General features: G+C 35.7%; 1 protein-coding gene across 3 annotated transcripts in view; it reads right to left on the reverse strand.

The window, feature by feature from the left end:
* The window catches only part of LOC148943465 (uncharacterized), a 328,640-nt gene extending 306,589 nt beyond the window's left edge, over positions 1-22,051 (reverse strand). For 2 of the 3 annotated variants that reach the window (XM_089101810.1, XM_089101812.1), the window contains exon 1: positions 21,959-22,051. The gene's annotated coding sequence lies outside the window, so the exon portion shown is untranslated. The remainder of the gene's footprint in view (positions 1-21,958) is intronic. The other variant, XM_089101811.1, reaches the window with a different exon arrangement.
* Between the last annotated feature and the right edge of the window lie 1,907 nt (positions 22,052-23,958).

The raw sequence follows: 23,958 nt of genomic DNA on the forward strand, positions 1-23,958 counted from the left end.
CATATCCACACACGCTCCTTCTCCATCCCAATCTATTCAAAGCCTCCCTCTTTACAATCTCCCAGGAGATCCCAATGTCTCTTAGTTCCTTCTTTACCGCTTTCTCCTCCCACCCAATTCAGAGACGACATACTTTTTGTTGGCCCTAAATGGTTGGCTAAAAGGGACAATCTTTGGCAATCTGTCATCTTTCATCCGCAATACATGTCCTCAACCTTTTTTCTCATTATAGCTCTAGAATTTGAGATAGAACTGCATTTTTAGAGCTTGCTCTTTGAAATACGGCCAGTCAAATGGGTACCCAGAACAATCCTAAAACAATTCATTTGGAATTGTTTAGTAAATCTTCCTCCGTCTTTCAGACCATACTTTAAAGAACCATGCTTGACAACTGTCATCACTGCAGGTTCCATCTTGGTTGCAGACTTAACCTCCTTTTCTTCAAAACTTTATTCAAGTATGAAAAACCACCCTGGTTCTTGGCTACTCTGTTTTTAACATCTTTACTAAATCCACCTTATTTACTAATAATATTACGTAGATAAGTGAAGCTATTCTCTTGATCAATCTTTATCACCTTCACTTATTCCCAGTCTAAGCAACTTAGTCTTCTTAACAATAATTTTCAAGCCTATTCTTGTGCCTTCTGCTCTCAAAACATCCAAAGATCTTCCATTTTGCTAAAATTTTCATCATGGACGTAATCTAACTCTAGGAAATTTTTACTTTCTCATTTGATTCTCATAGCCTTCGTCCCGTTCCTTGGGAAAAAGCTCCTCAAAATGATCTATATAAATGGGGATAGAAAACAACTCAGCTTAACTCCTGATTCCAACGAAACCAGTTAGCAGCTACTAACCTCATTTCCCACTTTAACCGCAGGAGTGTTATTCTCGTACATAGCACTAATCACTTTAATCTATTAAATAAAAAACAAGTTTTTTCAACTGAAAATAAGGAGCGACATTAAAACTTAAAACGAACAGAAATTATTCCGTATATTAAAGAGGCTGTCCCCTCCTCAACGCCTCGCTCTTTACGCTAAATTTTTTTATTGTTTTAAAAATAGAGTTGCGAGAAAGAGTCAAACTTTAGCGTAAAGAGCGAGGCGTTGAGGAGGGGACAACCTCTTTCATATTCGGAATAATTTCTGTTCGCTGTAAGTTTTAATATCGCTCCTTACTTTCAGAAAAAAAAACTCGTTTTTTTTATTTAATTTCTGAACGTTTTTGAATTAATGCAGCTTTGATTTTGGCTTACCATACATGAATAATTAAAACGAAATTCGCACATTAACTTTCCTTTTTTTGGCTAAATGGCTTTCTCAAAATTTTGTTCTGACGTAACTTACGAATTAACTTACGTAACGAACTTCTATATTCGTATGTTTTTATTACGTATATTAGGGAGTTCGCTCCCTAGTCAATACCTCGCTCTTTACGCTAAAGTTCGAATTTTGTTCGAATCACAAAGGCCGGTTAATTAGAATAGATAGCTCTTTTGAAAGTACTAAAAAAAAACTTTAGCGTAAAGAGCGAGGTATTGACTAGGGGGCAGACCCCCTCATATACGTAATCATTTCTGTTCATTTTAAGTTTTAATGTTGCTCCTTACTTTCAGTTAAAAAAAACTTCATAGAAATGTCCCTAATCCCAAGGAAACATTCTCCATGGAAAGATTCTCCCCCCTAACCCCTATTCTGACCCCCCCCCCCACACCATAAAAAATTCCTCCTGAAAACGCCTGTATACTTTCCCAATAACCAATACTATATGTAAACAATGGGCAAAGTTTGTAACTTGCAGCCCTTCCCCCGGGAACTGTGGGGAATTAAGTCATCCTCAAAGACATATTAATTAGATTTTCGACTATGCTGAACAAAATGGTTATCTCAAAATTTTGATTGGGTGACTTCGGAAAAAAATAGCGTGGGAGGGGGCCAAGTTGCCCTCCATTTTTTGGTCACTTAAAAAGGGCACTATAGCTTTTAATCTTCGTTCGAATGAGTCCTCTTACGGTATTCTAGGACTACTGGATCAATACGATCAGCGTTGGGGAAATAAAAAAAAAACAAATAAACACGCATCCGTGATCTTTCTTCTGGCAAAAAATAAAAAATTCCACATTTTTGCAGATTTGAGCTTGAAAATTCTATAGTTAAATTCTCTGATACGCTGAATCTGGAGGTTTGACTTTTACTAAAGTTCTATGACTGTTAGGGGCTGTTTCTCCCTTTTTTCGAAAATAATACAAATTTTCTCAGGCGCGTAACTTTTGATGGGTAAGACTAAACTTGATAAAACTTATATATTTGAAATCAACATAAAAATCTGATTCTTCTGATGTATCTATTGGTATCAAAATTTCGTCTTTTAGAGTTTCGGTTACTATTCAGCTTCTTACTTACAGTTCATTACCACGAACTGTTCGATTTGTCTGGTATCATAGACAGCGCAATTGCAATACCTAAGTAAAGAGTGATGTGGGCACAATGTATTTTATTTCTGACCAAGGCACTTAGTATAGAGGGAGGTGTCGAAGAAACTTCAAAAATGGGTCATTTGATAGGAAATTGAAAGTTCTAGCGCCATTCTTAAAATTCAAAAGTGATTAGAGGGTAACCAACCCCCCCCCCCCACGCCCATCATTTACATTACCACGTCCAATCAAAATTTCTTGTGACAATCCACGGCCATTTGTTTTTCTTTTTTTTCAGTAAAGTGCAAATTATGTTCTGGTCTCGGAAAGACATGGGGGTTGTCAGCCCCAATCATGTTAATTTTTGCTCGTTTAGAGTTTAAATCGGTTATTTATTTTAACTTTAGTTCGTTTTGGGTTTCATTTATTTATTGACTGTGAATTCGGGTGGTATTACGCTTGAAAGATCACTTGACTTTATTTCTTCTCAATTTCCGACTTAATGGAGCTCTTTACTTTTCTTTGATTTTTTTTTTTTGCGGAAAAAGTTTTTAAATTTAATACCTTAGAAGGATAAGACCTTCGCTAAAACTCTTCTATCATTTGAATCAAACGCTTGTTCACAATCTATAAAACTGAACACTAAAGATGTTTGATGACTCAGGCACTTCTCAATCATTAACCTAACAGTAAAATTGTGGTCGACATATCCTCTACTGTTCTTAAGAGTTCACTGTTCTTCTCTTAAAACTTTATCTACGGTCTCTCTGAGTCTAAAACTCATCAATATACCAGGTATTTTGATTCCTTTGGAAACCAAGCTAATGCCTATGCAATTACCAAACTCACTCTTATCACCTTCCTTGTACATGGAGGGGTTTAATTAAAGTTTTTCTAAAGTCACACTAAGTGCTTCCCTTTTTTCAAAAATCATAATCATGATGTTCGGTAATTTATCTTGAAATTCAGAAAACTTAAAATCATTTATAAATCACTCGCTTAAAACTCAACAACCAGAATTTTTTTTCAAAAATCATAATAATAATCTTCGGTAAGTTATCTCGAACTTCAGAAAACTTACTTACGAAACAAAAACTTATTTACCACACAATCAGCAGTTGGGGCCTTATTCATTTTTCCAACCTTTTAGCACTGTTTTCTTTCGAATTTCTTTCTCGGAAAATAAATCTTCTTTAACTTCCAGTGACTCACAAAATTTTTCATTCTTTTCTATATCATTTCCTGTAATTTTGTTACGGTTTAGCAGGTTCTCCAGATTTTCAGCCCATATCTCTCTAACTCTTTCCTTATCATTAATTGTTAACCCATTCCTATCTTTAACTGGGACAAGTCCAGCTTACCTATTCTTTCTCTGTGTTTAATTAAATAAAAAAAAACAAGGTTTTTCAATTGAAAATAAGGAGCAGCATTAAAACTTAAAACTAACAGAAATTATTATTTATATGAAGGGGGTTGCCTCCTCCGCAACACCTCGCTCTTTACACTAAAGTTTGAATTTTGCCCCAGTTTTTTAAAAATGACTTCTGAAACAATATGTTCGTTTGATTGGAACAATAAGAAGCTTTTTTCAAAAGTTCTAAAAACTTTAGCGTAAAGAGCGAGGTTTTGAGGAGGAGGCAATCCTCCTTATGCAAATAATAATTTATGTTCGTTTTAAGTTTTAATATCGCTCCTCACTTTCAGTTGAAAAAACTTGTTTTTTTTAATTTAATTTCTGATAGTTTTTAAATAATGCTGGGAAAACTGGCGCCCCCTTCATGGAAAATTTCCTTCTCTTTTCTGTCTCAATTTTACGCGTGGAGTTTTTAAGGGTAATCGTCTGGCAAATTTTCACCGGAATTGAATTGTCTAGAGAATATTTGCGCGGGGAGGGTTCTCCGTGGAGGTGGGGCAGGATTTCCAGGTATTATTTAAAAACGATCAGAAATTAATTTAAAAAACAAGTTTTTTCAACTGAAAGTAAGAAGCAACATCAAAACTTAAAACGAACAGTAAATATTACGTAAATAAGGGGGAATGGCCCTCCTCAACACCTCGCTCTCTACGCTAAAGTTTGAATTTTGTCACAATTCGTTAAGAGAGACTCCTGAAACACAACGGTCGTTTAGTTAGAACAATAAGAAACATTTTTAAAAGTACTCAAAAACTTTAGCATATAAGAGCGAGGTGTTGAGGAGGGGCTTTCCTCCTCATATACGTAATAATATATGTTCGTTTTGAGTTCTAATGTTGCTCCTTACTTTCAGTAGAAGAAACTTTTTTTTTTTTATTTAATTTCTGATCGTCTTTTAAATAATGCTGGGAAATCTGGCGCCTTCATAGAAAATTTCTTTCCCCCATGAAAAATTCCTCAATGGAAAGATCCTCCAATATAACCTTCTCGTTTTTTATTATGTTTCGACTGTTTATTGATAGCGCTTTGGGGTCGTTTTACGCTTTAAATAGTATTTTACATTATTTCTGCTCACCATTGGTTTAATGTTGCTTTTTAGTTTTCTTCAAAAACTTTTCCTTCTGGAAAAGTTTTCAATTTTTAACTTCAATTTTTAATGAAAAGACATTTAGATGTGGTTTCGCAGCAAATAGCTTCAAAATAAGCATTAGTTTAAATTTTAAATTTGTAACTTTTTTCGAATTCCTGTCGACATTTGAACAAATACAACTAGACTCCATGCTCAGTAGTGTATCAATTAATCTCTTCTTTTTTTTAAATCGGGCAAAGGTCCCTAAAAATTGGAAGATTTTCGGTACACTTGCATAAAGTATTAGTAAATATTTCTCTACTGATGGTCTCTGATCAAACAGTTCGTGGTCACGAACTGTAAGTAAGGAGCGACCCGGCTCAATAATAACCGAAACCGTAGAAAACGGAATTTTGATACCAACAGATATATCAAAACAGATTTGTATGCTGATTTCAAATCTATAAGTTTCATTAAGTTTAATGATACCCATCAAAGCTAACGAGATTGGAAAAACTTGCATGATTTTCGAAAAAAGGGGGAAACACCCCCTAAAAGACATAGAATCTTAATGAAGATCTCACCATCAAATTCAGCGTACCAGAGACAAAACCTCTACCTACTGTAGAGGTTTTAAGCTCCTATCTGCAAAAATGTGGAATGTTGTATGCCAGAAGAAAGATCACGGATACGTGTTTATTTGTTTGTGTTTTTGTTTTCCCAAGGGGTGATCGTAACGACCCAGTGGGCCTAGAACTTCGGGAGAGGGCCCATTCTAACGGAAAAGAAAAGTTCTAGTGCCCTTTTTAAGTGACCAAAACAATTGGAGGGCAACCAGGCCCCCTCCAGCGCCACATTTTTTTCCTAAAATCGTCTGATCAAAATTTTGAGATTGCTATTTTGTTCAGCATAGTTGAAAGGCCTAATAACTATGTCTTTCGAGATGGCATGATCCCCAGAGACCCTTCGGAAAGGTCTTTAAGTTATAAAGTTTGCCCATTGCTTATTTATAGTATTTGTTATTGGGAAGTATGCATACATTTTTCGGGTGGGGAAGGGAGAACGAATTTTCAGTTGGGGGTATTTTACACGGTGAGGATTTTCTACAGAGACAGAAGTTTCCAGGGGATGAGCTTTTCGGGAGAAATTTTATGCTTGGGAAATTCGCCAGAATTCCTGTACGAAGTTTCTTTATAAGTCTTACTTTCTCTTTACCGACTCAATTTTACGCGTGGAGATGTTGAGGGTAATTGTCAAGGGTAAATTTTCACAGGGGTTGAACTGTCCAGATTATATTTCTGTGGGAGGGGGATTATTCCGTGGAGGTGGAACCAGATATACTGCCATTATTTAAAAAACGATCAGAAACTAAATAAAAAAAACAATTTTTTTTTCAGCTGAAATTAAGGAGCAACATTAAAACTTAAAACAAACAGGAATTGTTATGTATATGAGGGAGGTTGCCTACTCCTCAACACCTCGCTCTTTACGCTAAAGTTTATATTTTGTCCATATTATTTAAAAACGACTCCTGAAACACAAGGGTTGTTTAACTAGAGCAATAAGTAACTTTTTTTTTAAAGTGCCGAACAAATTTAGCGTGAAGAGCGAGGTGTTGAGGAGGGGGCGCCTCTCACATACGCAATAGCGAACTGTAAGTAAGGAGTGAACCGTTTCAATAGTAACCGAAACATGATTTTCGAAAAAAGTGGGAAACGCCCCCTGAAAGTCATAGAATCCTAATGAAAATGTCACCATTAGAATTTGCGTACCAGAGAACCCTTCTGTAGAGGTTTTAAGCTCCTATCAGCAAGAATGTGGAATTTTGTATTTTCTGCCAGAAGAAAGATCACGGATGCATTTTATTTTATTTTTTTCCCCCAGGGGTGATTGTATTGAACCAGGAGGGCTAGAAATTCAGGAGAGGGCTCATTCTAACGGAAATGAAAAGTTCCAGTGCTCTTTTTAAGTGATAAAAAAGATTGGAGGGCAACTAGTCCCCCTACCAAGCCACTTTTTCCTAAAATTGTCCGATCAGAATTTTAGAGAGCTATTTTGTTCAGCATAGTTGAAAGGCCCAATAACTATGTCTTTGGAGATAGCATGACCCCTACAGCCCCTGGGGAAAGGTTTCTAAGTTATAAAATTTGCCCATTGCTTACTTATAGTATTTTTTTTATTGGGAAGTGTGCATACATTTTTCGGGCGGGAAGGGGAGGACGACTTTTCGGCTGGGGGGATTTTGCACGGGGAGAAATTTTTACGGAGACGGAAGTTTCCAGGGGGTGAACATTTCGGGGGAAATTATATACTACGGGAATTTGCTAGAATTCTTATACGAAATTTCTTTATAAGTTTTGTTTTCTCTTTATCAACTGAATTTTGCGCGTGGAAATATTAAGGGAAATTGTCTAGGGTAAATATTTACCACGATTGAATTGTCTAGAGGATATTTCCGCGGGAGGGGGATTTTCCGTGGAGGTGGAGCCAGATGTCCTGGCACTATTTAAAAAAAAGATCAGAAATTAAAAAAAAAAGTTTTTTCAACTGGAAGTAAGGAGCAACATTAAATCTTAAAATGAATAGAAATTATTACATATATCAGGGGGGTTGCCCCCCTCCTCAAAACCTTTCTCTTTACGATAATTTTTCAATTTTGTCCCGATTCTTTAAAAACGACTCCTGAAACACAATAGTCGTTTAATTAGGACAATTAATAACTTTTTATTTAAAGTGCCGAAAAAGTTTAGCGTGAAGAGCGAGGTGTGGAGGAGGGGACAACCCCCCTAATATACGGAACAATTTCTCATTCGGTTTAAGTTTTAATGTTGCTCCTAACTTTCTGTTGAAAAAACTTGTTTTTTTTATTTAACTATTTTTAAGAACCAAACAAAGCATTGTTTTCATTAATTTTAATAAAAGTTCATTAATTTTTTGACAAATCTTTGAAAAAAAAAGTACCGTCGGGACATGTAACTGTTATGGGTCCAAACAGGGATACTGAGAAAATACTTGTAGAACCTAATGAACAACGATAGAGTTTGATTTTTATCAAAGGCAGAGAAAAGTTTCCAAAAAGGTGTCAATATAACACATGTGATGCTTATCAAATTGGCCCTTTACCTTGGCGAGAAGCCCGTAAGATTGTTTTAGTTTTTCTTTCAAAGAATCAATTATCAGCTGTTTTATAAATCTAATCGATGTTCCAAATGAAAGATCTAAATACCTAAGTGAACAGGAAGATGAGATAGTATTTTGACCAACTTTGATTGTATCTTTGGAGACAGTTTCCAAAGACAGGAACCTCGGTTTTGGGAGTAGCAACTAAAACACCGATTTCGTTCCGTGTGGAGCAAACAACATCAACGGCGTTCTGGAGTACCCCAAGATTATCAGCTAAAAGAAGAATGTCGTTGGCATATAAGTGACTTGCATCGATTAATGGGTTGATTATACGTTTGATCTATAGAACTCAGGACTAAAGGGGTCGAGTGACTTAGGCATCTCTCAGTTTTGGAATTAAGCCTGAAAATCTGATCAACAACTTCTGCAACTTAAGAGCAACGGGACGAAAAAAAAATTCACAGAAAGCCTAAAAAAGGAATAAAATTTTCTGTCCAAATGTATAGAAAGGCAAATAAGAAGTTTGTAGTTACCAAATTGTTGCATTTGTCAAACTTATAAAAACTTCAGTAAAACTGTAGCGTAAAGAGTCAGGCCTTGGGGTGGTGGATCCCCTCATAGATATAATTTTCTCTTTGCTTTAAATTCCAATGGCGCTCATTGATTTTATTCAAAAAACAAGAAATTTAATCTGGTTTGAGGCTTCCAACTTGGAACGCGGATCTGAACTCTAGTTAGCAGCTTGGTAATTTCGCTACCAAAAGGCAAATTTAGTTGGGATAGCAGTTAGCTAATCGTAGTACCGGTTGATAAGATAAGATAAGATAAGTTTTATTCTTCATTAAATACACATACAATATTAGATGTTATAAATCCCTCAAAGGCTCATTGGCCTGTACAAAGAGGGAAGACATATGAATTACATACTCAAGGATAAAAAACATACTCAATATGAATTACATACTCAAGGATAAAAAACAAAAGAAAATTTAAAATGATCACTTACTCACATATGAAGGAGAAGAAAAGAAAATATAAATAAAATAGAAACTATAGAAAAAATTAGAATAAATAAACTAAATTAATTAATTATATTAAATAGACTCAAAAAAAAAAAAAAAAAAAAAAAAAAAAAAAAAAAAAAAATTACTATAAGCGAATTCCTGTCGTCGAAACAGACTGTAATTATTAGACTGTAATAAAATGGTGCGAAAGCAATAAAATTTAACCTATCTTCATGAATGCTACTCCTTAGTGAACTATACAAGTTTCACCAATAAAAAATGATAATCATACCTGAGGCCTGGGAGTCATATCGCAGAGAAAACCACCATAAAACAAACTAACCATTCAGGGGAAATCAACTCAAAAAAAACAACCAAAAAAAAAAAAAAAAAAAAAAAAGAAAAAAAAAAAATTATTCAGTTTTATTCTTAACTAAAATAGTGCTTAAGAATCCTCTTGAAAGTGCCAAACGAGTGGCATTTCTGTACTGAAGAAGACAGGGAGTTCCAAACCTGATGACAAGCGATGAGGGGATTGAAATCTGACCGCACAGTGGGAGTAGGAGGAATGCAGATATTATGTGACGAACGAAGGTTATATGGACCTGAATCAGAAATAAACTGAGGAGTTTTTTGAAGAGATTATGGAAGATTGCCATGAAGGTGATGAAAAACAAAAGAATCACAAGAAAGAATGTAGATAGACTGTAGATTTAGAAGCGGTCTTGGTGAAGAACGATTGGTGTCCATAACCAGACGCCGTGTTTTATCATACATGACAGAAAGCGACCACAGGAAAAGTAAAAGAAGGAAAAGTAGACATCCATACTATGGGGCAATAAGAGACATATGACTGAACAAGGCAGAAGAAAAGAAGCTTCAGAATAGATCCAGGAAAGGTGTGTTTGAGTTTTCGAATGACACCCAAACTCCGTGAGACCTTAACCCTAATCATGGCTATATGGTGTCTAAACGAAAGGTTCTCATCAAGCAGGATACCAAGAAATCGGACCAACCGACTCTTTGGTCTACACAAGAAGCCTTGTGACACCTGAAGCTGTGTCAGTTGAGGGAAAGCTACACCAATTCGAGAAAAAATAAGAAAATGTGACTTGGTAACATTCAAGGCCAAGTAATTCGCCTCAAACCATGAAACTACTCTCTCAAATATTGCCACCAGATTAGACCTGACATCACATTCCGTCCTCCCTAGAGTCCCAAAAGTGCTGTCGTCAGCAAAAGCAACGAGGCAATCTTCATTAGAAGTAGGATTGTGACACGAAGGAACATCCGGATGACACAGATTGCAGCATACCAGAGGACTGGTGTTCTTGACTGCCGAAATCAGATCATTGACATAAATCAGAAATAAAACGGGGCCAAGAACAGATCCCTGGGGGAGACCATATTCTACTTCAGAAGGGCTTCGGAAAAGCATATCAATTGAAATAAGTCTACCAGAAAGATATGATTCAAACCAAGAGAAAACATTTGATCTTATACAAATATGCGATAAATTCAAAAGAAGAATATGATTAGTCAAGGAATCAAAAGCTTTAAGAACATCCAAAAACATAGCTTCCGGGATAAGACCAAAATCTATTGCCGAATGAATGAAATTCAAGAGAGATGCGCAAGCATGCTCTGTAGAGTGATTCGCTCGGAATCTAAACTGGAAATCATGGCTAAAATTTGTGACATCCAGAAAACTAAGAAGCCAGGATAGCATAGCCTTCTCAAAAATTTTGCTGAAAACAGATAGAAGAGAAATTGGCCTATAATTAGCAGGATCACTCCGGGACCCACCTTTATACAGCACTATAACCTTAGCTCGCTTAAGTGATTCATGGAAAATTCCATTCACGAAAGACAGATTGACGAGCTTAGTCAATGGTGACAGAATAGCGGGATGAATAGCACGGATAACCCTTGTAGGAATTCTGTCTGGCCCTGAAGACGATGAACCTTTAAGTGCATTTACGATCCGAGCTACCTCAAACTCAGAAACAGGGTTCAAAACCATTGACTTTAAACATGGGGGTCCAAGATAGGCTCTGAAATCGCAACGAGGAGTTGTAGAGCTCACAGATGAAGCAGTCGCTTTTCCTATATTAGCAAAATAAGAAGTAAGCTCTAGCTGAACATTTTCTTCTCCTTGGACAGTTTTACCGTCAACTATAAGCGTTGTTGGAACTGAAGGCGGAGGGGAGTAGGTCTAAGTACAGAATTAATAATTTTCCATGTCTTCCCAACATCCTTTCCACTCTCAGAAAATTTCCTGTGATAATACTGAGACTTGGCCTTCCGACACAGAGAATTAAATATATTCCTATAGACCTTGAACCACTGATGATGAGAAGCAGATGACGAAGCCTTATATAGTTTCCACAGATAATTTTTCCTTTTCCAGCTTTTATGGAGACCTGGAGTCATCCACGGATTCAGCAGTAGGCTACTATCCTTTTCGAGGTATGAGGCTTTGGATTCTGGTGGCAAACTTCTAGGATACCTTCTTTTACTGAATCATAAAAGAAATCAAAAGAGCGGTTAAAATCCGATTCAGAATCCAAACTATCCCATGACTGATTAGTCAAACGAGATTTAAGTAGACTGATCTCACTGACACCAAAACAGAAAAATGGGAGATTAGATGGCGAAACTTTACGCTGCGATCGATTAGCAGTCCTATACCGTGAAATAGCAGGGAAATGATCAGAAATATCACTAATCATCACCGAATTATCTAAGACCTCTAGTGAAGAAAAAATATTATCAATAAGTGATGCATGCACCTCAGTAACTCGGGTTGGTATACAAACTGAAGGTAGAGCTCCCGCAGAAAGCATCATTGACAAAAAATCTGCAGCCGAAGCAGAATTTTGATCCAGCAGGTTAATATTGAAATCCCCCATAAGGATTAGCTCGCAAGGATGCTTTTGGAGTAAGTCCAAAACCTCTTCTAGAATTTTCATAAACGAAGGAATATATCCACTAGGGGATCTGTAAACCAAACCAACAACTAAATTCTTACAACCTGACTTAATCTCAATAAAAGGGATTCAAAGATTCCTTCCTCATTTCTACTCAAATCGCTTCGGAAATTATATACAAGATGATCGGCAATATACAGGGCAAGGCCACCTTTCGCCATCTGTTTTCGGTTCATCCTCTCCATCCTAAATCTTTGGATATCTAAAAGCATATCCTTTTTTGAATCCAGGATAGTTTCACACAATCCAATAACATCCGGAGTTCCACCACTGACGATCCGTTTCAGCTCATCAAAAGAGGAACAAAGTCCCTGAATGTTTAGGTGAAGAACAGAGAAAATATCATCTTGTTTAGAAGAGGCAGAACCACTTAATTTCGAAACATATTTACTTTCAATAACCGATTTAGGATCATTATAATTCCTATTCCTACTTCCAACTGAATTATTAATTATACTTTCTATATCTAAAGGATTATTTTGTAACTCAACAAAACGTTCCCCCAAAGAGTTAACATCACCCTGGTCACTAAAAGAATTAATCATTTTACTTACGGTGGATAGTAAATCCGCTCCGCGACCAAACTCACCAGACCAAAGGTTAATGACTTCACAGCAGAGCTATGGTATCTATGCAGAAGAAAAATATTAACATCGAAAAATGACACAACCGAAGTAATAAAAAGAAAAAAAAATTACCAAAAAGTACACCCAAAAATAAAAAGAAAAAAAAAATATTTTTGAGAAAAAAAAAAAAAAAAAAAAAAAAAAAAAAAAAAACAAAAAAAAGAAAAAGAAAAAATTAACCAAAAAATAGTGAATTGGTATAGATAAAAAAAAAAAGAAAAGTGACAATAAACAAACAATCAATGAGAGAACAAAAAAAAAAAAAAAAAAAACAAACTATAGCAAAACACAAAAAAAAACAAATATAAACAGTCAGCGAGAGACCTTATTTTTTTTATTGGAGTCCCGTCACTAGGCTTTGCCAATATTTGTCGATCAGACCAAGCATTCCGCTGACCGAATCTGTCTTTCGCCGCATTCAGAATATCTCGTCTCTGCTTGGTCAGAGACTCAACAACAAAAATACCACTAGAGGTCAACTTGGATTTGGCCTTGAACACTTTACAAGCAACGCTTTTGCTCGAAAACTTCACTATTATCGGAGCGACCCTTGGAATAGATGGAACTGCCTGAGTTGAATCAGCTGTAGCAGCATTATTCAGTCTAAGTCTATGCACGTTCACGACCTCATTTGTGCTAATTTCAGGCAAAGAAATCTTCTGATTAATAGTTAACAACACAGCAGAACGAGTGTCAACACCAGTTTTCTGCCTAACACCGTGAAAAACAAGGCTGTCTAGTAGTGATTCTTGTTCATAACTATCCAACTTATTCTCAAGCCTGTTCAGTCTGTCCTCTAAATTTTCAAGTTCATTACTCAGTCCCTTTAGCGACTTATCAATTCGCTGAAACTTGGGGTTAAATTCAATCATGAGAGCATCATAAATGTATCATGGTAAGTGACATTATAATACCTCCCTGTACATGAGGCAAAGGAGCCATCCTTACTTTCTACCACAATAAATTATTGATTCTGGTGGTTTTATGTTTCGATTCTAGTGGGCGGGGTGGGGAGCTAGAACATCAATAGAGATCCTTCTGTGACTTTCTTCCACATACATTATGTAATTCTGTTTTCTTAGCTTAAGGGTCTTAGCAAATGATGATCCCTTTGACACACTACACCCATGGACGTTTAACCATACCATCTATGTTGCTATGCGTTTTCCCAAGCGTAATTAGCAATCGGCAACAGCGTTTTTAATTGCCTTCAAGTTCCTTCGGTACTAAAGCCAGGCAGCAGCTGCCCAACATTAGATCCAAAGTGGCCCTATACAGGTGCCGAAGAGCCGACATTAGTTTTAACAAATGATGTGAATGGTTCTGGATTTCATTAACCAAATTTTACTTGGGATTGGCAACAATCAGAAGATTAATATGCATTGGTACATCGAAAGATCAGATTTTGAGCGTGATATTTTAAAGAAAATTGTGAGGTATCACAATGAATCTATAGGTATGCTAGCACTGATGCAACTGATGACAGGATTGCTCCCCAAATCTATCACTTTACGCCTAGGGGCCATATATACTTGTGCCCTAGTTATCTCAAGACTAAAAAAAATTGTAGGTTCTGATATTTTCCTACAGAATCTACCGTTTTTGATGCTTCGAATCAAAAAAGTTCCCTCTATTTTTCTGGTGTTACCTCTAAAACCGATCAGATTAAATCAAGAAAATGTTATTGGTAACAGTTATATCGGTTTCACTATCATCCAAAGAATAGCGCTTTTTGGTAACATTTGCTACAGGCCCGACTCTGGCTTAATCCAGCTTGGTATTGATGGCTGATGGCATTGATGGCTGATGGTAGCAGGAAAGTTGTCAAAGAAATATATCCAAACAGCGAAGACTTTAACTTGCAATGTAAAATAGCCATGTTTTCTTGACTGGGAAGCCTTATCCATCAGATTTCTTGGCAGAAAGAAACAGTGTAAGGAGAGATCAGCCTAGAATTCGTAGACTACGCTGGACAATATTTATCTTCTGGTAGGAGGAAGAAAGCTATATAGTGTTTTCAAATACTTCTTATTTGAAAGCAACAGGTCACAAGTTTAAGTAGTCGTTCTTACGAAATTAAGAAAGAAGTCAAAGATTAGTGAAAAGAGTGGAGTAATTGAGGAGAGGGCAGCCCCTCTGATATACATATTAATTTATATCTGTTTTAAGTTTGAGTGTCGCTGTATACAGTTACTTAAGAACACTTTTTTTGACATCTGATTTCTTTTTGTTCTTCAGAGTATACCCGGTTTGACATAAATGCGAGGAGGGCTGCCACTCTTCAAACAGGACACTTTAAATACAAAAATTAGCTTTTGCGCTGCAATGCTTCTAGAAAAATAGCTCATTTAGTGCACTTGCTTTTTTAAACTCAGTATCATTTATCTAAATTATCCTATCATCTCATCAGGTTGAGGAGAGCTTTCGCTCCCTGAGGCGTAAAACTGCACTTATGTTTTTGTTTTTTTTTATTGGACCTTTAGATTTTGCCTAAGCTTGTCTTTTGTCATTACGAAAGACACATCGCAAAACCTTTGTTTCTTTTAATTGTTCAGGTGGTGGGACAAAAACTTCTTTTTTCTTCAAACGATTTTTCTAGTCCAGGGTTTGGTTTTCAGAGGTATGGTAGGAATTGATGACCTTATCCATGTCAAAATCTAAAAAAAGAGCATCACTGTTATCATTTTCAATTTGTTCAAATGGTGGGACAAAAACTTCGTTTTCTTCTAACGATTTATCTAGTCCAGGTTTTTGATTTTAACAGGTATGGTAGGCATTGATAACCTTATTCATATCGAAATCCAAAACTCGATCATCATCGTTATCATTTTCAATTTGTTTGGTTTGTTTTATCTCTGCTTGTCTTTCGTCATTATGAAATACATATTGCCCAACCTTTGATTTCTTAACAAAGGTATGGTAGGCATTGATGACCTTATCCATGTCAAAATCCCAAACCCAATCATCATCTCTATTATTTTCATTTTGACACGTTTTGATTCTCGTTGTCCAGGTTGGTCTTAATTTTCATTTTTGACTTGCTCACATGCTCGGTGTCACATGTCTTCTAATTGCATGTGTCTTTGCTCTTCATTTTCATTTTTGACATGCCACCGCCGCGTGTGTCTTTGCTCTTCATTTTAATTTTTGACCTACTCACATGCTCGGTGTCGCATGTCTTCTAATTTTGTGTGTCTTTGCTCTTCATTTTAATTTTTGACATGCCGCCACCGCTTGTGTCTTTGCTTTTTATTTTTCATTTTTGACTCGCTCACATGCTTGGTGTTGCATGTCTTTTAATTGCGTGTGACTTCGCTCTTCATTTTTCATTTTTGACTCGCTCACACACTCGGTGTCGCATGTCTTCTAACCGCGTGTGTCTTTGCTCTTCATTTTCATTTTTTACACGCTCTAATTGTCGTTTTCGCATATCTTCTAATCGCCCGTGTATTCGATCTTCATTTTCATGTTTGACACGTTTTTGAATTTTGATTACTTCAGACAGTATAGTAATGGCCTTTGCTTTAGCTGCCCGTATTGGCGTTGTGGCAATTGATGGTACAGGTTGCCGATTTTCACATCTTATCATATATGATAATTCAGGTGTTGGTTCCAAAGAATCATCATTTATAATAACTACAACTGCAAATTTTTCTTTTTTGGGCCTTCCAACAGATATTATATCAAACAGTTCGTGGTAACAAACTGTAAGTAAGGAGCGACCCCGCTCATTAGTAACCGAAACTCTAAGAAACGGAATTTTGATACCAATAGATACATCAGAAGAATAAGATTTTTGTGCTGATTTAAAATATGTCAATTTCATCAAGTTTAGTCTTACCCATTAAAAGTTACGCGCCTGAGAAAGTTTGCTCTCTTTTCGAAAAAAGGGGGGAACAACCCCTAAAAGTCATAGAACTCTAACGAAAATCAAACCATCTAATTCAGCATTTCAGAGAATTCTTCTATAAAAATTTCAAATTCCTATCTGCAAAAATGTGGAATTTTGTATTTTTTGCCAGAAGAAAGATCACGGATGCGTGCTTATTTGTTTGTTTGTTTGTTTTTTTTGTTTTTTCCCAGGTGTGATTGTATCAATCCAAAAGTCCTAGAATATCGTGAAAGGGCTCATTCGAACGGAAATTAAAAGTTCTAGTGCCCTTTTTAAGTGACCAAAAAAATTGGAGGGCAGCTTGGCCCCCTCCCAAGCTGATTTTTTTTTTCCGAGGTCACCCAACCAAAATTTTGAGATAGCCATTTTGTTCAGCATAGTCGAAAATCTAATAAATATGTCTTTGAGGATGACTTAATCCTCCACAGTTCCCGAGGGAAGGGCTGCAAGTTATAAACTTTTCCCATTGTTTACATATAGTATTGGTTATTGGGACGTATACAGATTTTTTCAGGAGGAATTTTTTTCTAGTGTGGGGTCGGGGTCGGAGTAGGGGTTACGGGGGAGGATATTTCCATGGAGTATATTTCCTTGGGGGAAGGAACATTTCCATGAAGGGGGCGCCAGATTTCCCAGCATTATTTAAAAAACGATCAGAAATTAAATAAAAAAATAAGTTTTTTTCAACTGAAAATGGGGAGCAACTTTAAAACTTAAAATGAACAGAACTTATTACATAGACGAGGGTAGCTACCCCCGTGTCTTTATCTTAGCATGTGCGCTAAAGTTTTTTTTAGTGATTTCAAGCGTGCTTTTTATGCTGAATTAATAGTTTGTTAAGTTCTGTGGTGCACGATTCATACGGAATTCGAAATTCAGCGTAAAGACTGAGGTGTTGACTAGGGAGGGAACTCCCTAATATACGTAATAAAAACATACGATTATAGAAACTCGTTACGTAAGTTAATTCGTAAGTTACGTCAGAACAAAATTTCGAGAAAGCCAAAAAAAGGAAAATTAATATGCGAATTTCGTTTTAATTATTCATGTACGGTGAGCCAAAATCAAAGCTGCATTAATTTAAAAACGTTCAGAAATTAACTAAAAAAAAAGTTTTTTTAACTGAAAGTAAGGAGCGACATTAAAACTTAAAACGAACAGAAATTATTCCGTATATGAAAGGGGTTGTCCCCTCTTCAACGCCTCGCTCTTTCCGCTAAAGTTAGACTATGTCACACAACTTTATTTTTTAAAACAATAAATAACTTTAGCGTAAAGAGCGAGGCGTTGTAGGAGGGGACAGCCGCTTTTATATACGGAATAATTTCTGTTCTTTTTAAGTTTTAATATCGCTCCTTACTTTCAGTTAAAAAAAACTTGTTTTTTAGTTAATTATATAAATAACTGATGCATTTGAAACTCATCTTATTCATGCTTTCCACATGGACACCAGTGGGGGGGATTGTATATAAAAAATTTGCATAAATATATAATGAGAAATATTACCACTTAAACGTGGTGAAAACAAAGCTTTTGATAGCACCAGCCCCCCTCCCACCAGAAATTTCTTCGGAAGGCTCTCCACTTTTCCGTCCGTGTACCACTAGGCATGGGAATACATGTCTAGAGGCAATTGATTTCTGTACCAGAAATCAAGTTCTAGTACGAATGAGCCATCATAAATTATTGCTGTCTCTGAAAATAGAAACCTCTATGTAGTGTTTTTTGATAAATTTAAATTGATCACCTATCTCGTAATTGTCACTGGATGGCTTTTGACCCCCCCCCCCCTTTTGGCAAAGATTGTCGTTTTAAGCCACTAAATGATAGAAAATACTACTTGGTTTCTCCAAAATATTTTCTGGCGATAAAAAAGGTCAGTAAAACGTTAATTTATTTTTCGAGTTAGCCTTCTTTCCCTGCTGTAGAATCATTAATTTGATGCGATCACCTTTGGGGAGGGGGGCGGGGCAAACAAACAAATAAAGTCGTATCTCTGACCATAGTTCATGAAAAAAAATGCAAAAGTTCACGTTTTTGTAAATAAAAGCTTGTAACCTCTGCAATCATGTATGCTGATTTTTGATAGCTCAGTTTTCTTCAAATCGCTTACGATTTTCGCGTTGCTTTCCTCCCTTTACGAAAATTGAGGACATTTTCTTGGGCTTGTAACTTTTGATTGGTATGTCTTATATATTTGGAATCAGCCTAAAAATCAAATTTATATAATACATCAGCCCATATTGTTATCAAAAGTTTTTTTTAGTTTGAACATTAGTAGCACAAGTTGCTCCTTACTTACAGTTAGTTACCACCAACTAGGCAATAAATAAATACAAAGACACCACAATATTTTCATTCAAATGTGGGTAAGAACAAAGTTCCTGTGTCAATTTCCTGTCTCTCCTTGTAAATTCCCTGACGGTGCTCAAGAATTGTCCTTCTCTCCCTTTTGTGCCGACAAGAATACGAACAAAATCGTACGTGTTAAAAAAAATGCAATAAGAAGGGAGCTATTACCTTGCAACACCCTAATTTAGGCTTAGTTCAAATGAGGAGATATTGAAGATTAATTCCTACCCCTTCCCCCCTACATCCCTTTATATATTAACCTTATGGTCCACAGAGAGTTGGGCAATCTAGACATTAAAATACACTCTTTGAGGCATCTGCCCCCCACCCTGTCTAAAAAATTACGCACCACAACCTTGCTTCGTAATAGCGGGTCCGCAATTATACGTTAGTGTACCTACTCTTATGGAACATTAAGTAAATCAACTTAGTCAAACAGTTCGTGGCAATGAACTGTAAGTAAGGAGCGACATGACCGGACCATATAAAATTCATTAATTTTAATGTTACCCATCAAAAGCCACAAACCTTAGAAAATTTACTTGTTTTCGAAAAAAAGTGGGTAAAACGTCCCCAAATATCAAGTGGACTTAATGAAGATCACACCACCAGATTCCACATATCAAATAACCCTACTGTAGAGGTTTTCAAGCTCCTATCTACAAAAATATGGAATTTTGTATTTTTTGCCAGAAGAAAGATCACGGATGCACGTCTATTTGTTCTTTGGGTTTTTTTTTTTTTTTCAGGGTTGATCGTATCAAACCAAGGGTCTAGAAGGTTAGGAGAGGCTTCATTTAAGCGGAAATGAAAAATTTTAGTGCCCTTTTTAAGTGACCAGTAAGATCGGAGGGAAACTATCCCCCTTGTACGCTCCTTTTTTCCGTAAAGACATCCAATCATATTTATAGAAAGCCTTTTGATTCAGCATAGTTGAAAGGCTCAGTGTTCTGGGGATGACATAACCCACAACTTCCGCTCGGAAAATGACTGTAAGTAGTGTAATTTAATGAGAAGCGTTCTTGCTGAACTTTAAGACTTTAGCGTAAAGAGCGAGGGATAAGGAATGGGCACTTCCCGTGATATACGGAATACTTTCTGTTATTTTTAATTTTTAATGCTGCTCCTTACTTTCAGTTGAAAACATTTGGGTACTGTTCTATTATCTGAATAACACGCGCGAAGTGAAGCTTGGTTAATGCTAATGAAATGAAACAAAATAGGATAAAAATATAATAGTTTATGAGCAAATTTGGGCTATATATTAGTACATTAAAGCTGAGGGTAAAGCATAACACATATTAAATACGTAACCCTAACCTAACCTAGGTAATTTTTCCCCCCAAACCCCAAAAATCAAAAGTTTTAATATTGTAAACGCAGTGATAAATCACTGTTTGTGATCCTAAGCATAGGAAATCTCCGCTGAAAAGCACTGTTTGGCTACTTTCCTTAGCATCTTTGTTGTACAATGCCTCGCGTGTTATACAGATAATAGAACAGTACTAAAATGTGTTTTTTATTTAATTACAAGAATCTTCAAAAATAAACATCTATATTTGCTTTTATCTTTACATGCTAAGTGACTTTTCGGAACGAATATGACATCCCGTGAGCATTACTTTCTTTAAAAGTGCAAAACTAAATACTAAATAGATAGTTTTTCGGTGCCTTTAAATCAGTTGGTTGTCTCAAAATTTATATATATATATATATATATATAAATTTTGAGACAGCCAACTGATTTAAAGGCACCGAAAAACTATCTATTTAGTATTTAGTTTTGCACTTTTAAAGAGAGTAATGCCACGGGATGGCGCATTCGTTCCGAAAAGTCACTTAGCATGTAAAGATAAAAAGCAAATATAGATGTTTATTTTTGAAGATTCTTGTAATTAAATAAAAAACACATTTTGGTACTGTTCTATTATCTGTATAACACGCGAGGCATTGTACAGCAAAGATGCTAAGGAAAGTAGCCAAACAGGCTTTTTCAGCGGAGATTTCCTATGCTTAGGATCACAAACAGTGATTTATCACTGCGTTTATTTCTTACCCAGATTTGAATGAAAATATTGTGGTGTCTTTGTATTTATTTATTGCCTAGTTGGTGGTAACTAACTGTAAGTAAGGAGCAACTTGTGCTACTAATGTTCAAACTAAAAAAAACTTTTGATAACAATATGGGCTGATGTATTATATAAATTTGATTTTTAGGCTGATTCCAAATATATAAGACATACCAATCAAAAGTTACAAGCCCAAGAAAATGTCCTCAATTTTCGAAAATGGAGGAAAGCAACGCGAAAATCGTAAGCGATTTGAAGAAAACTGAGCTATCAAAAATCAGCATACATGATTGCAGAGGTTTCAAGCTTTTATTTACAAAAACGTGAACTTTTGCATTTTTTTTCATGAACTATGGTCAGAGATACGACATTATTTGTTTGTTTGCCCCCCCCCCCTGGTATACATGTGGAAAGCATAAATAAGATGAGTTTCAAATGCATCAGTTATTTATATAATTAACTAAAAAACAAGGGTTTTTTTTAACTGAAAGTAAGGAGCGACATTAAAACTTAAAACGAACAGAAATTATTCCGTATATGAAAGGGGCTGTCCCCTCCTCCTCATATATATATATATATATATATATATATATATATATATATATATATATATATATATATATATATATATATATATATATATATATCGGGTTCTTCTTTACTTCTTCTTTACTACGGGTTCTTCTTTACTTGTTGTTCGTTATCACAGACTGTTTAACCCTGCAATAATGAAAATTGTAATAGTCAGTAGGCTAACCTGAAACTTTATTCTTAGCAAGTATGTGAATGGACAAATTTAAGCAGATTAGATACTTGGTCCAAAGTATTATTTTGTTTGCACTGTTTATAACAGTACGAGCTTCTCAATCGCTACCTTTTTTTCCACTGACCTCTTGAAATGATTAAACAATTTATATTCAGTTATAAAAAGCCATTAGTTCTTTTAGTTTTAAAAAAGTTGTCAAAAATAGTTATGTTAAAGTAATTTAATAAATACTTACATTTCATGTAAAATCCTTTTATTTAGTTAACCTTTTCCGGTTTATTTTTTCATAGGAACTGTCGCTTATTAAAAACATAAATTGAGACTGTTTTCACTCGAGTTGATCAGTATCAATACTTCTTATAAAACTTGAGTTGTGTCTGCATTATAGCCTACAACCAAACACTAATTGCAGATACCTGCTCATAGGAAAATAGTAATTTCTAGCATTTAGGCAGGCGTCTCTGGGGCCGATGTATTTCGTGACTTTGGATCTACACAGGACTAATGATTCTTTGGGTTGAAACCCGTCGGGCTTTTATGGGAATGGAACAGTTAAAATAATTTAGTCAACCGAAATATAATTATATAGCATCAAAGAAGTATAATCAAACATGAGTAATAGCATACATGAATGAAGTTCTGGCTTTTGTTTGCACAAATAACAACTGAATGAAATCTCAGATTAGAGCAGAGTGTTTCTCCCAGGATTACATATTACTTCTCATCTTATCCCATCTTGTGCCCTTTAAAAATACCCACTCCCTAAAAACAAAATACCTATATGCATAAAATCAATTGTTTCTGTCTGTTAATATTTATATCAGATTTGCAGCTAAGCTGTTCAAGCTAAACGCGTGACATTTTTACACAATAATTTTGGAAATCCAAAAGGGCCATAAAAAAAAAAAAAATCTAAAACCCTAGTTTAAGATTGCAATTTTATGACTATTTGCATGCATCCGAGCTATTTTCAGAATATAGCTGCTGAACACATTAATTTAAAAACGTAATTTCCCAGAAAAAATATTTCTTGGGAAGTAAAGAGCGAGCACAAAACCTAAAATGAGTGGAAATAAAATTATATAGTAAGTCAAGGATAAAACAAAAAATTTTATTCTGAATAAAAAAATGGAACGTAAAACGAACAAAAACACAGACAATCAAGTAAAATTAAGAACAAAAATCAATCACAAGAAAATTAAACTGGGGCTACCACCTACTAAAATCTTGTGAACACCAGGGTGTCATTTGTGCTTTACTGAAACCAGTTCGTAAGTTGAGTAAGGTCCAGCGTATCCCCCCAAAAAGTACTCCCTGAAGATTCATTTTTGATAATTTCCTTCCGAAAAATTCTCCCAACCCTGCAAAATTCACCATTGGAAAATACCCTTGGAATTCTGCCCTTAGAAAATTCCCATTTGTAAAATTTACCTCGAAACCTCCCCCCCCCCCGCGAAAAGATTCCCCCTTGGAAATTTCCCCCTACAAAATTCCTCCCTGCAGATGTATCCCCAGATAATTTCCCCCGACAATTTCCACTGGAAAATTCTCCCAGAACATAAAATTGAGCAGCCAATGTGAAATCAAGACTGATACAAAGAAGAAAGAAAAGTGTATAATGTACATCAGCTATTACGAAGGACTTACGGTAGTCATTATTTAGGTGAGGGGGGGTGCTAGATACATTAAAAAGCGCATTTCAGTGCTCATTTTGTCTAAATCTCCATTATTCATTATGGGGGAGGGAGAGGTATTAATCTCTGATCTCCTTTCTTTAAGACTGAGCATGACTAAAGAAGATGAGGGAGGATCCTATTCTTATTGCAGAAAATGGTTTCTGAAATTTATTTTAAAGTTTATTAATTTATTAAACTAATTTAGCTAAACTAATTTGCTTCATATTTCATATAATTGTGTGCAATGATGTGTAAACACGCATCAGCTATTATGAAGGAGGGGTTGTGCTTCATTTTGCAGGCGATGTGGGGAAGATACTCCAAAAAGTTAATATTAATGCCGGAACATCCAAGTTTCATTCAGCCTTCAGATAAATATAAAATGAAATCTAAGGGAGTGGTGGGTAGGGGCGTCCCGGGGGGGGCATACGGTAAAATTTTCGCTGAAGGTGAAAATTTCGGCAAATTTTTGAAAATTGCCCTAAATTTAGCAAAATTCTTGATTTCTGAAGAAAATTCGGCATAAATCAGGTAGGGATTCGTTAAAATTTACGCAGAT

Source organism: Artemia sp. Qi Xiang Cuo, chromosome 15 (genome assembly GCF_049724085.1).
Source record: "Artemia sp. Qi Xiang Cuo chromosome 15, ASM4972408v1, whole genome shotgun sequence".
NCBI classification, from domain to species: Eukaryota; Metazoa; Arthropoda; class Branchiopoda; order Anostraca; family Artemiidae; genus Artemia; species Artemia sp. Qi Xiang Cuo.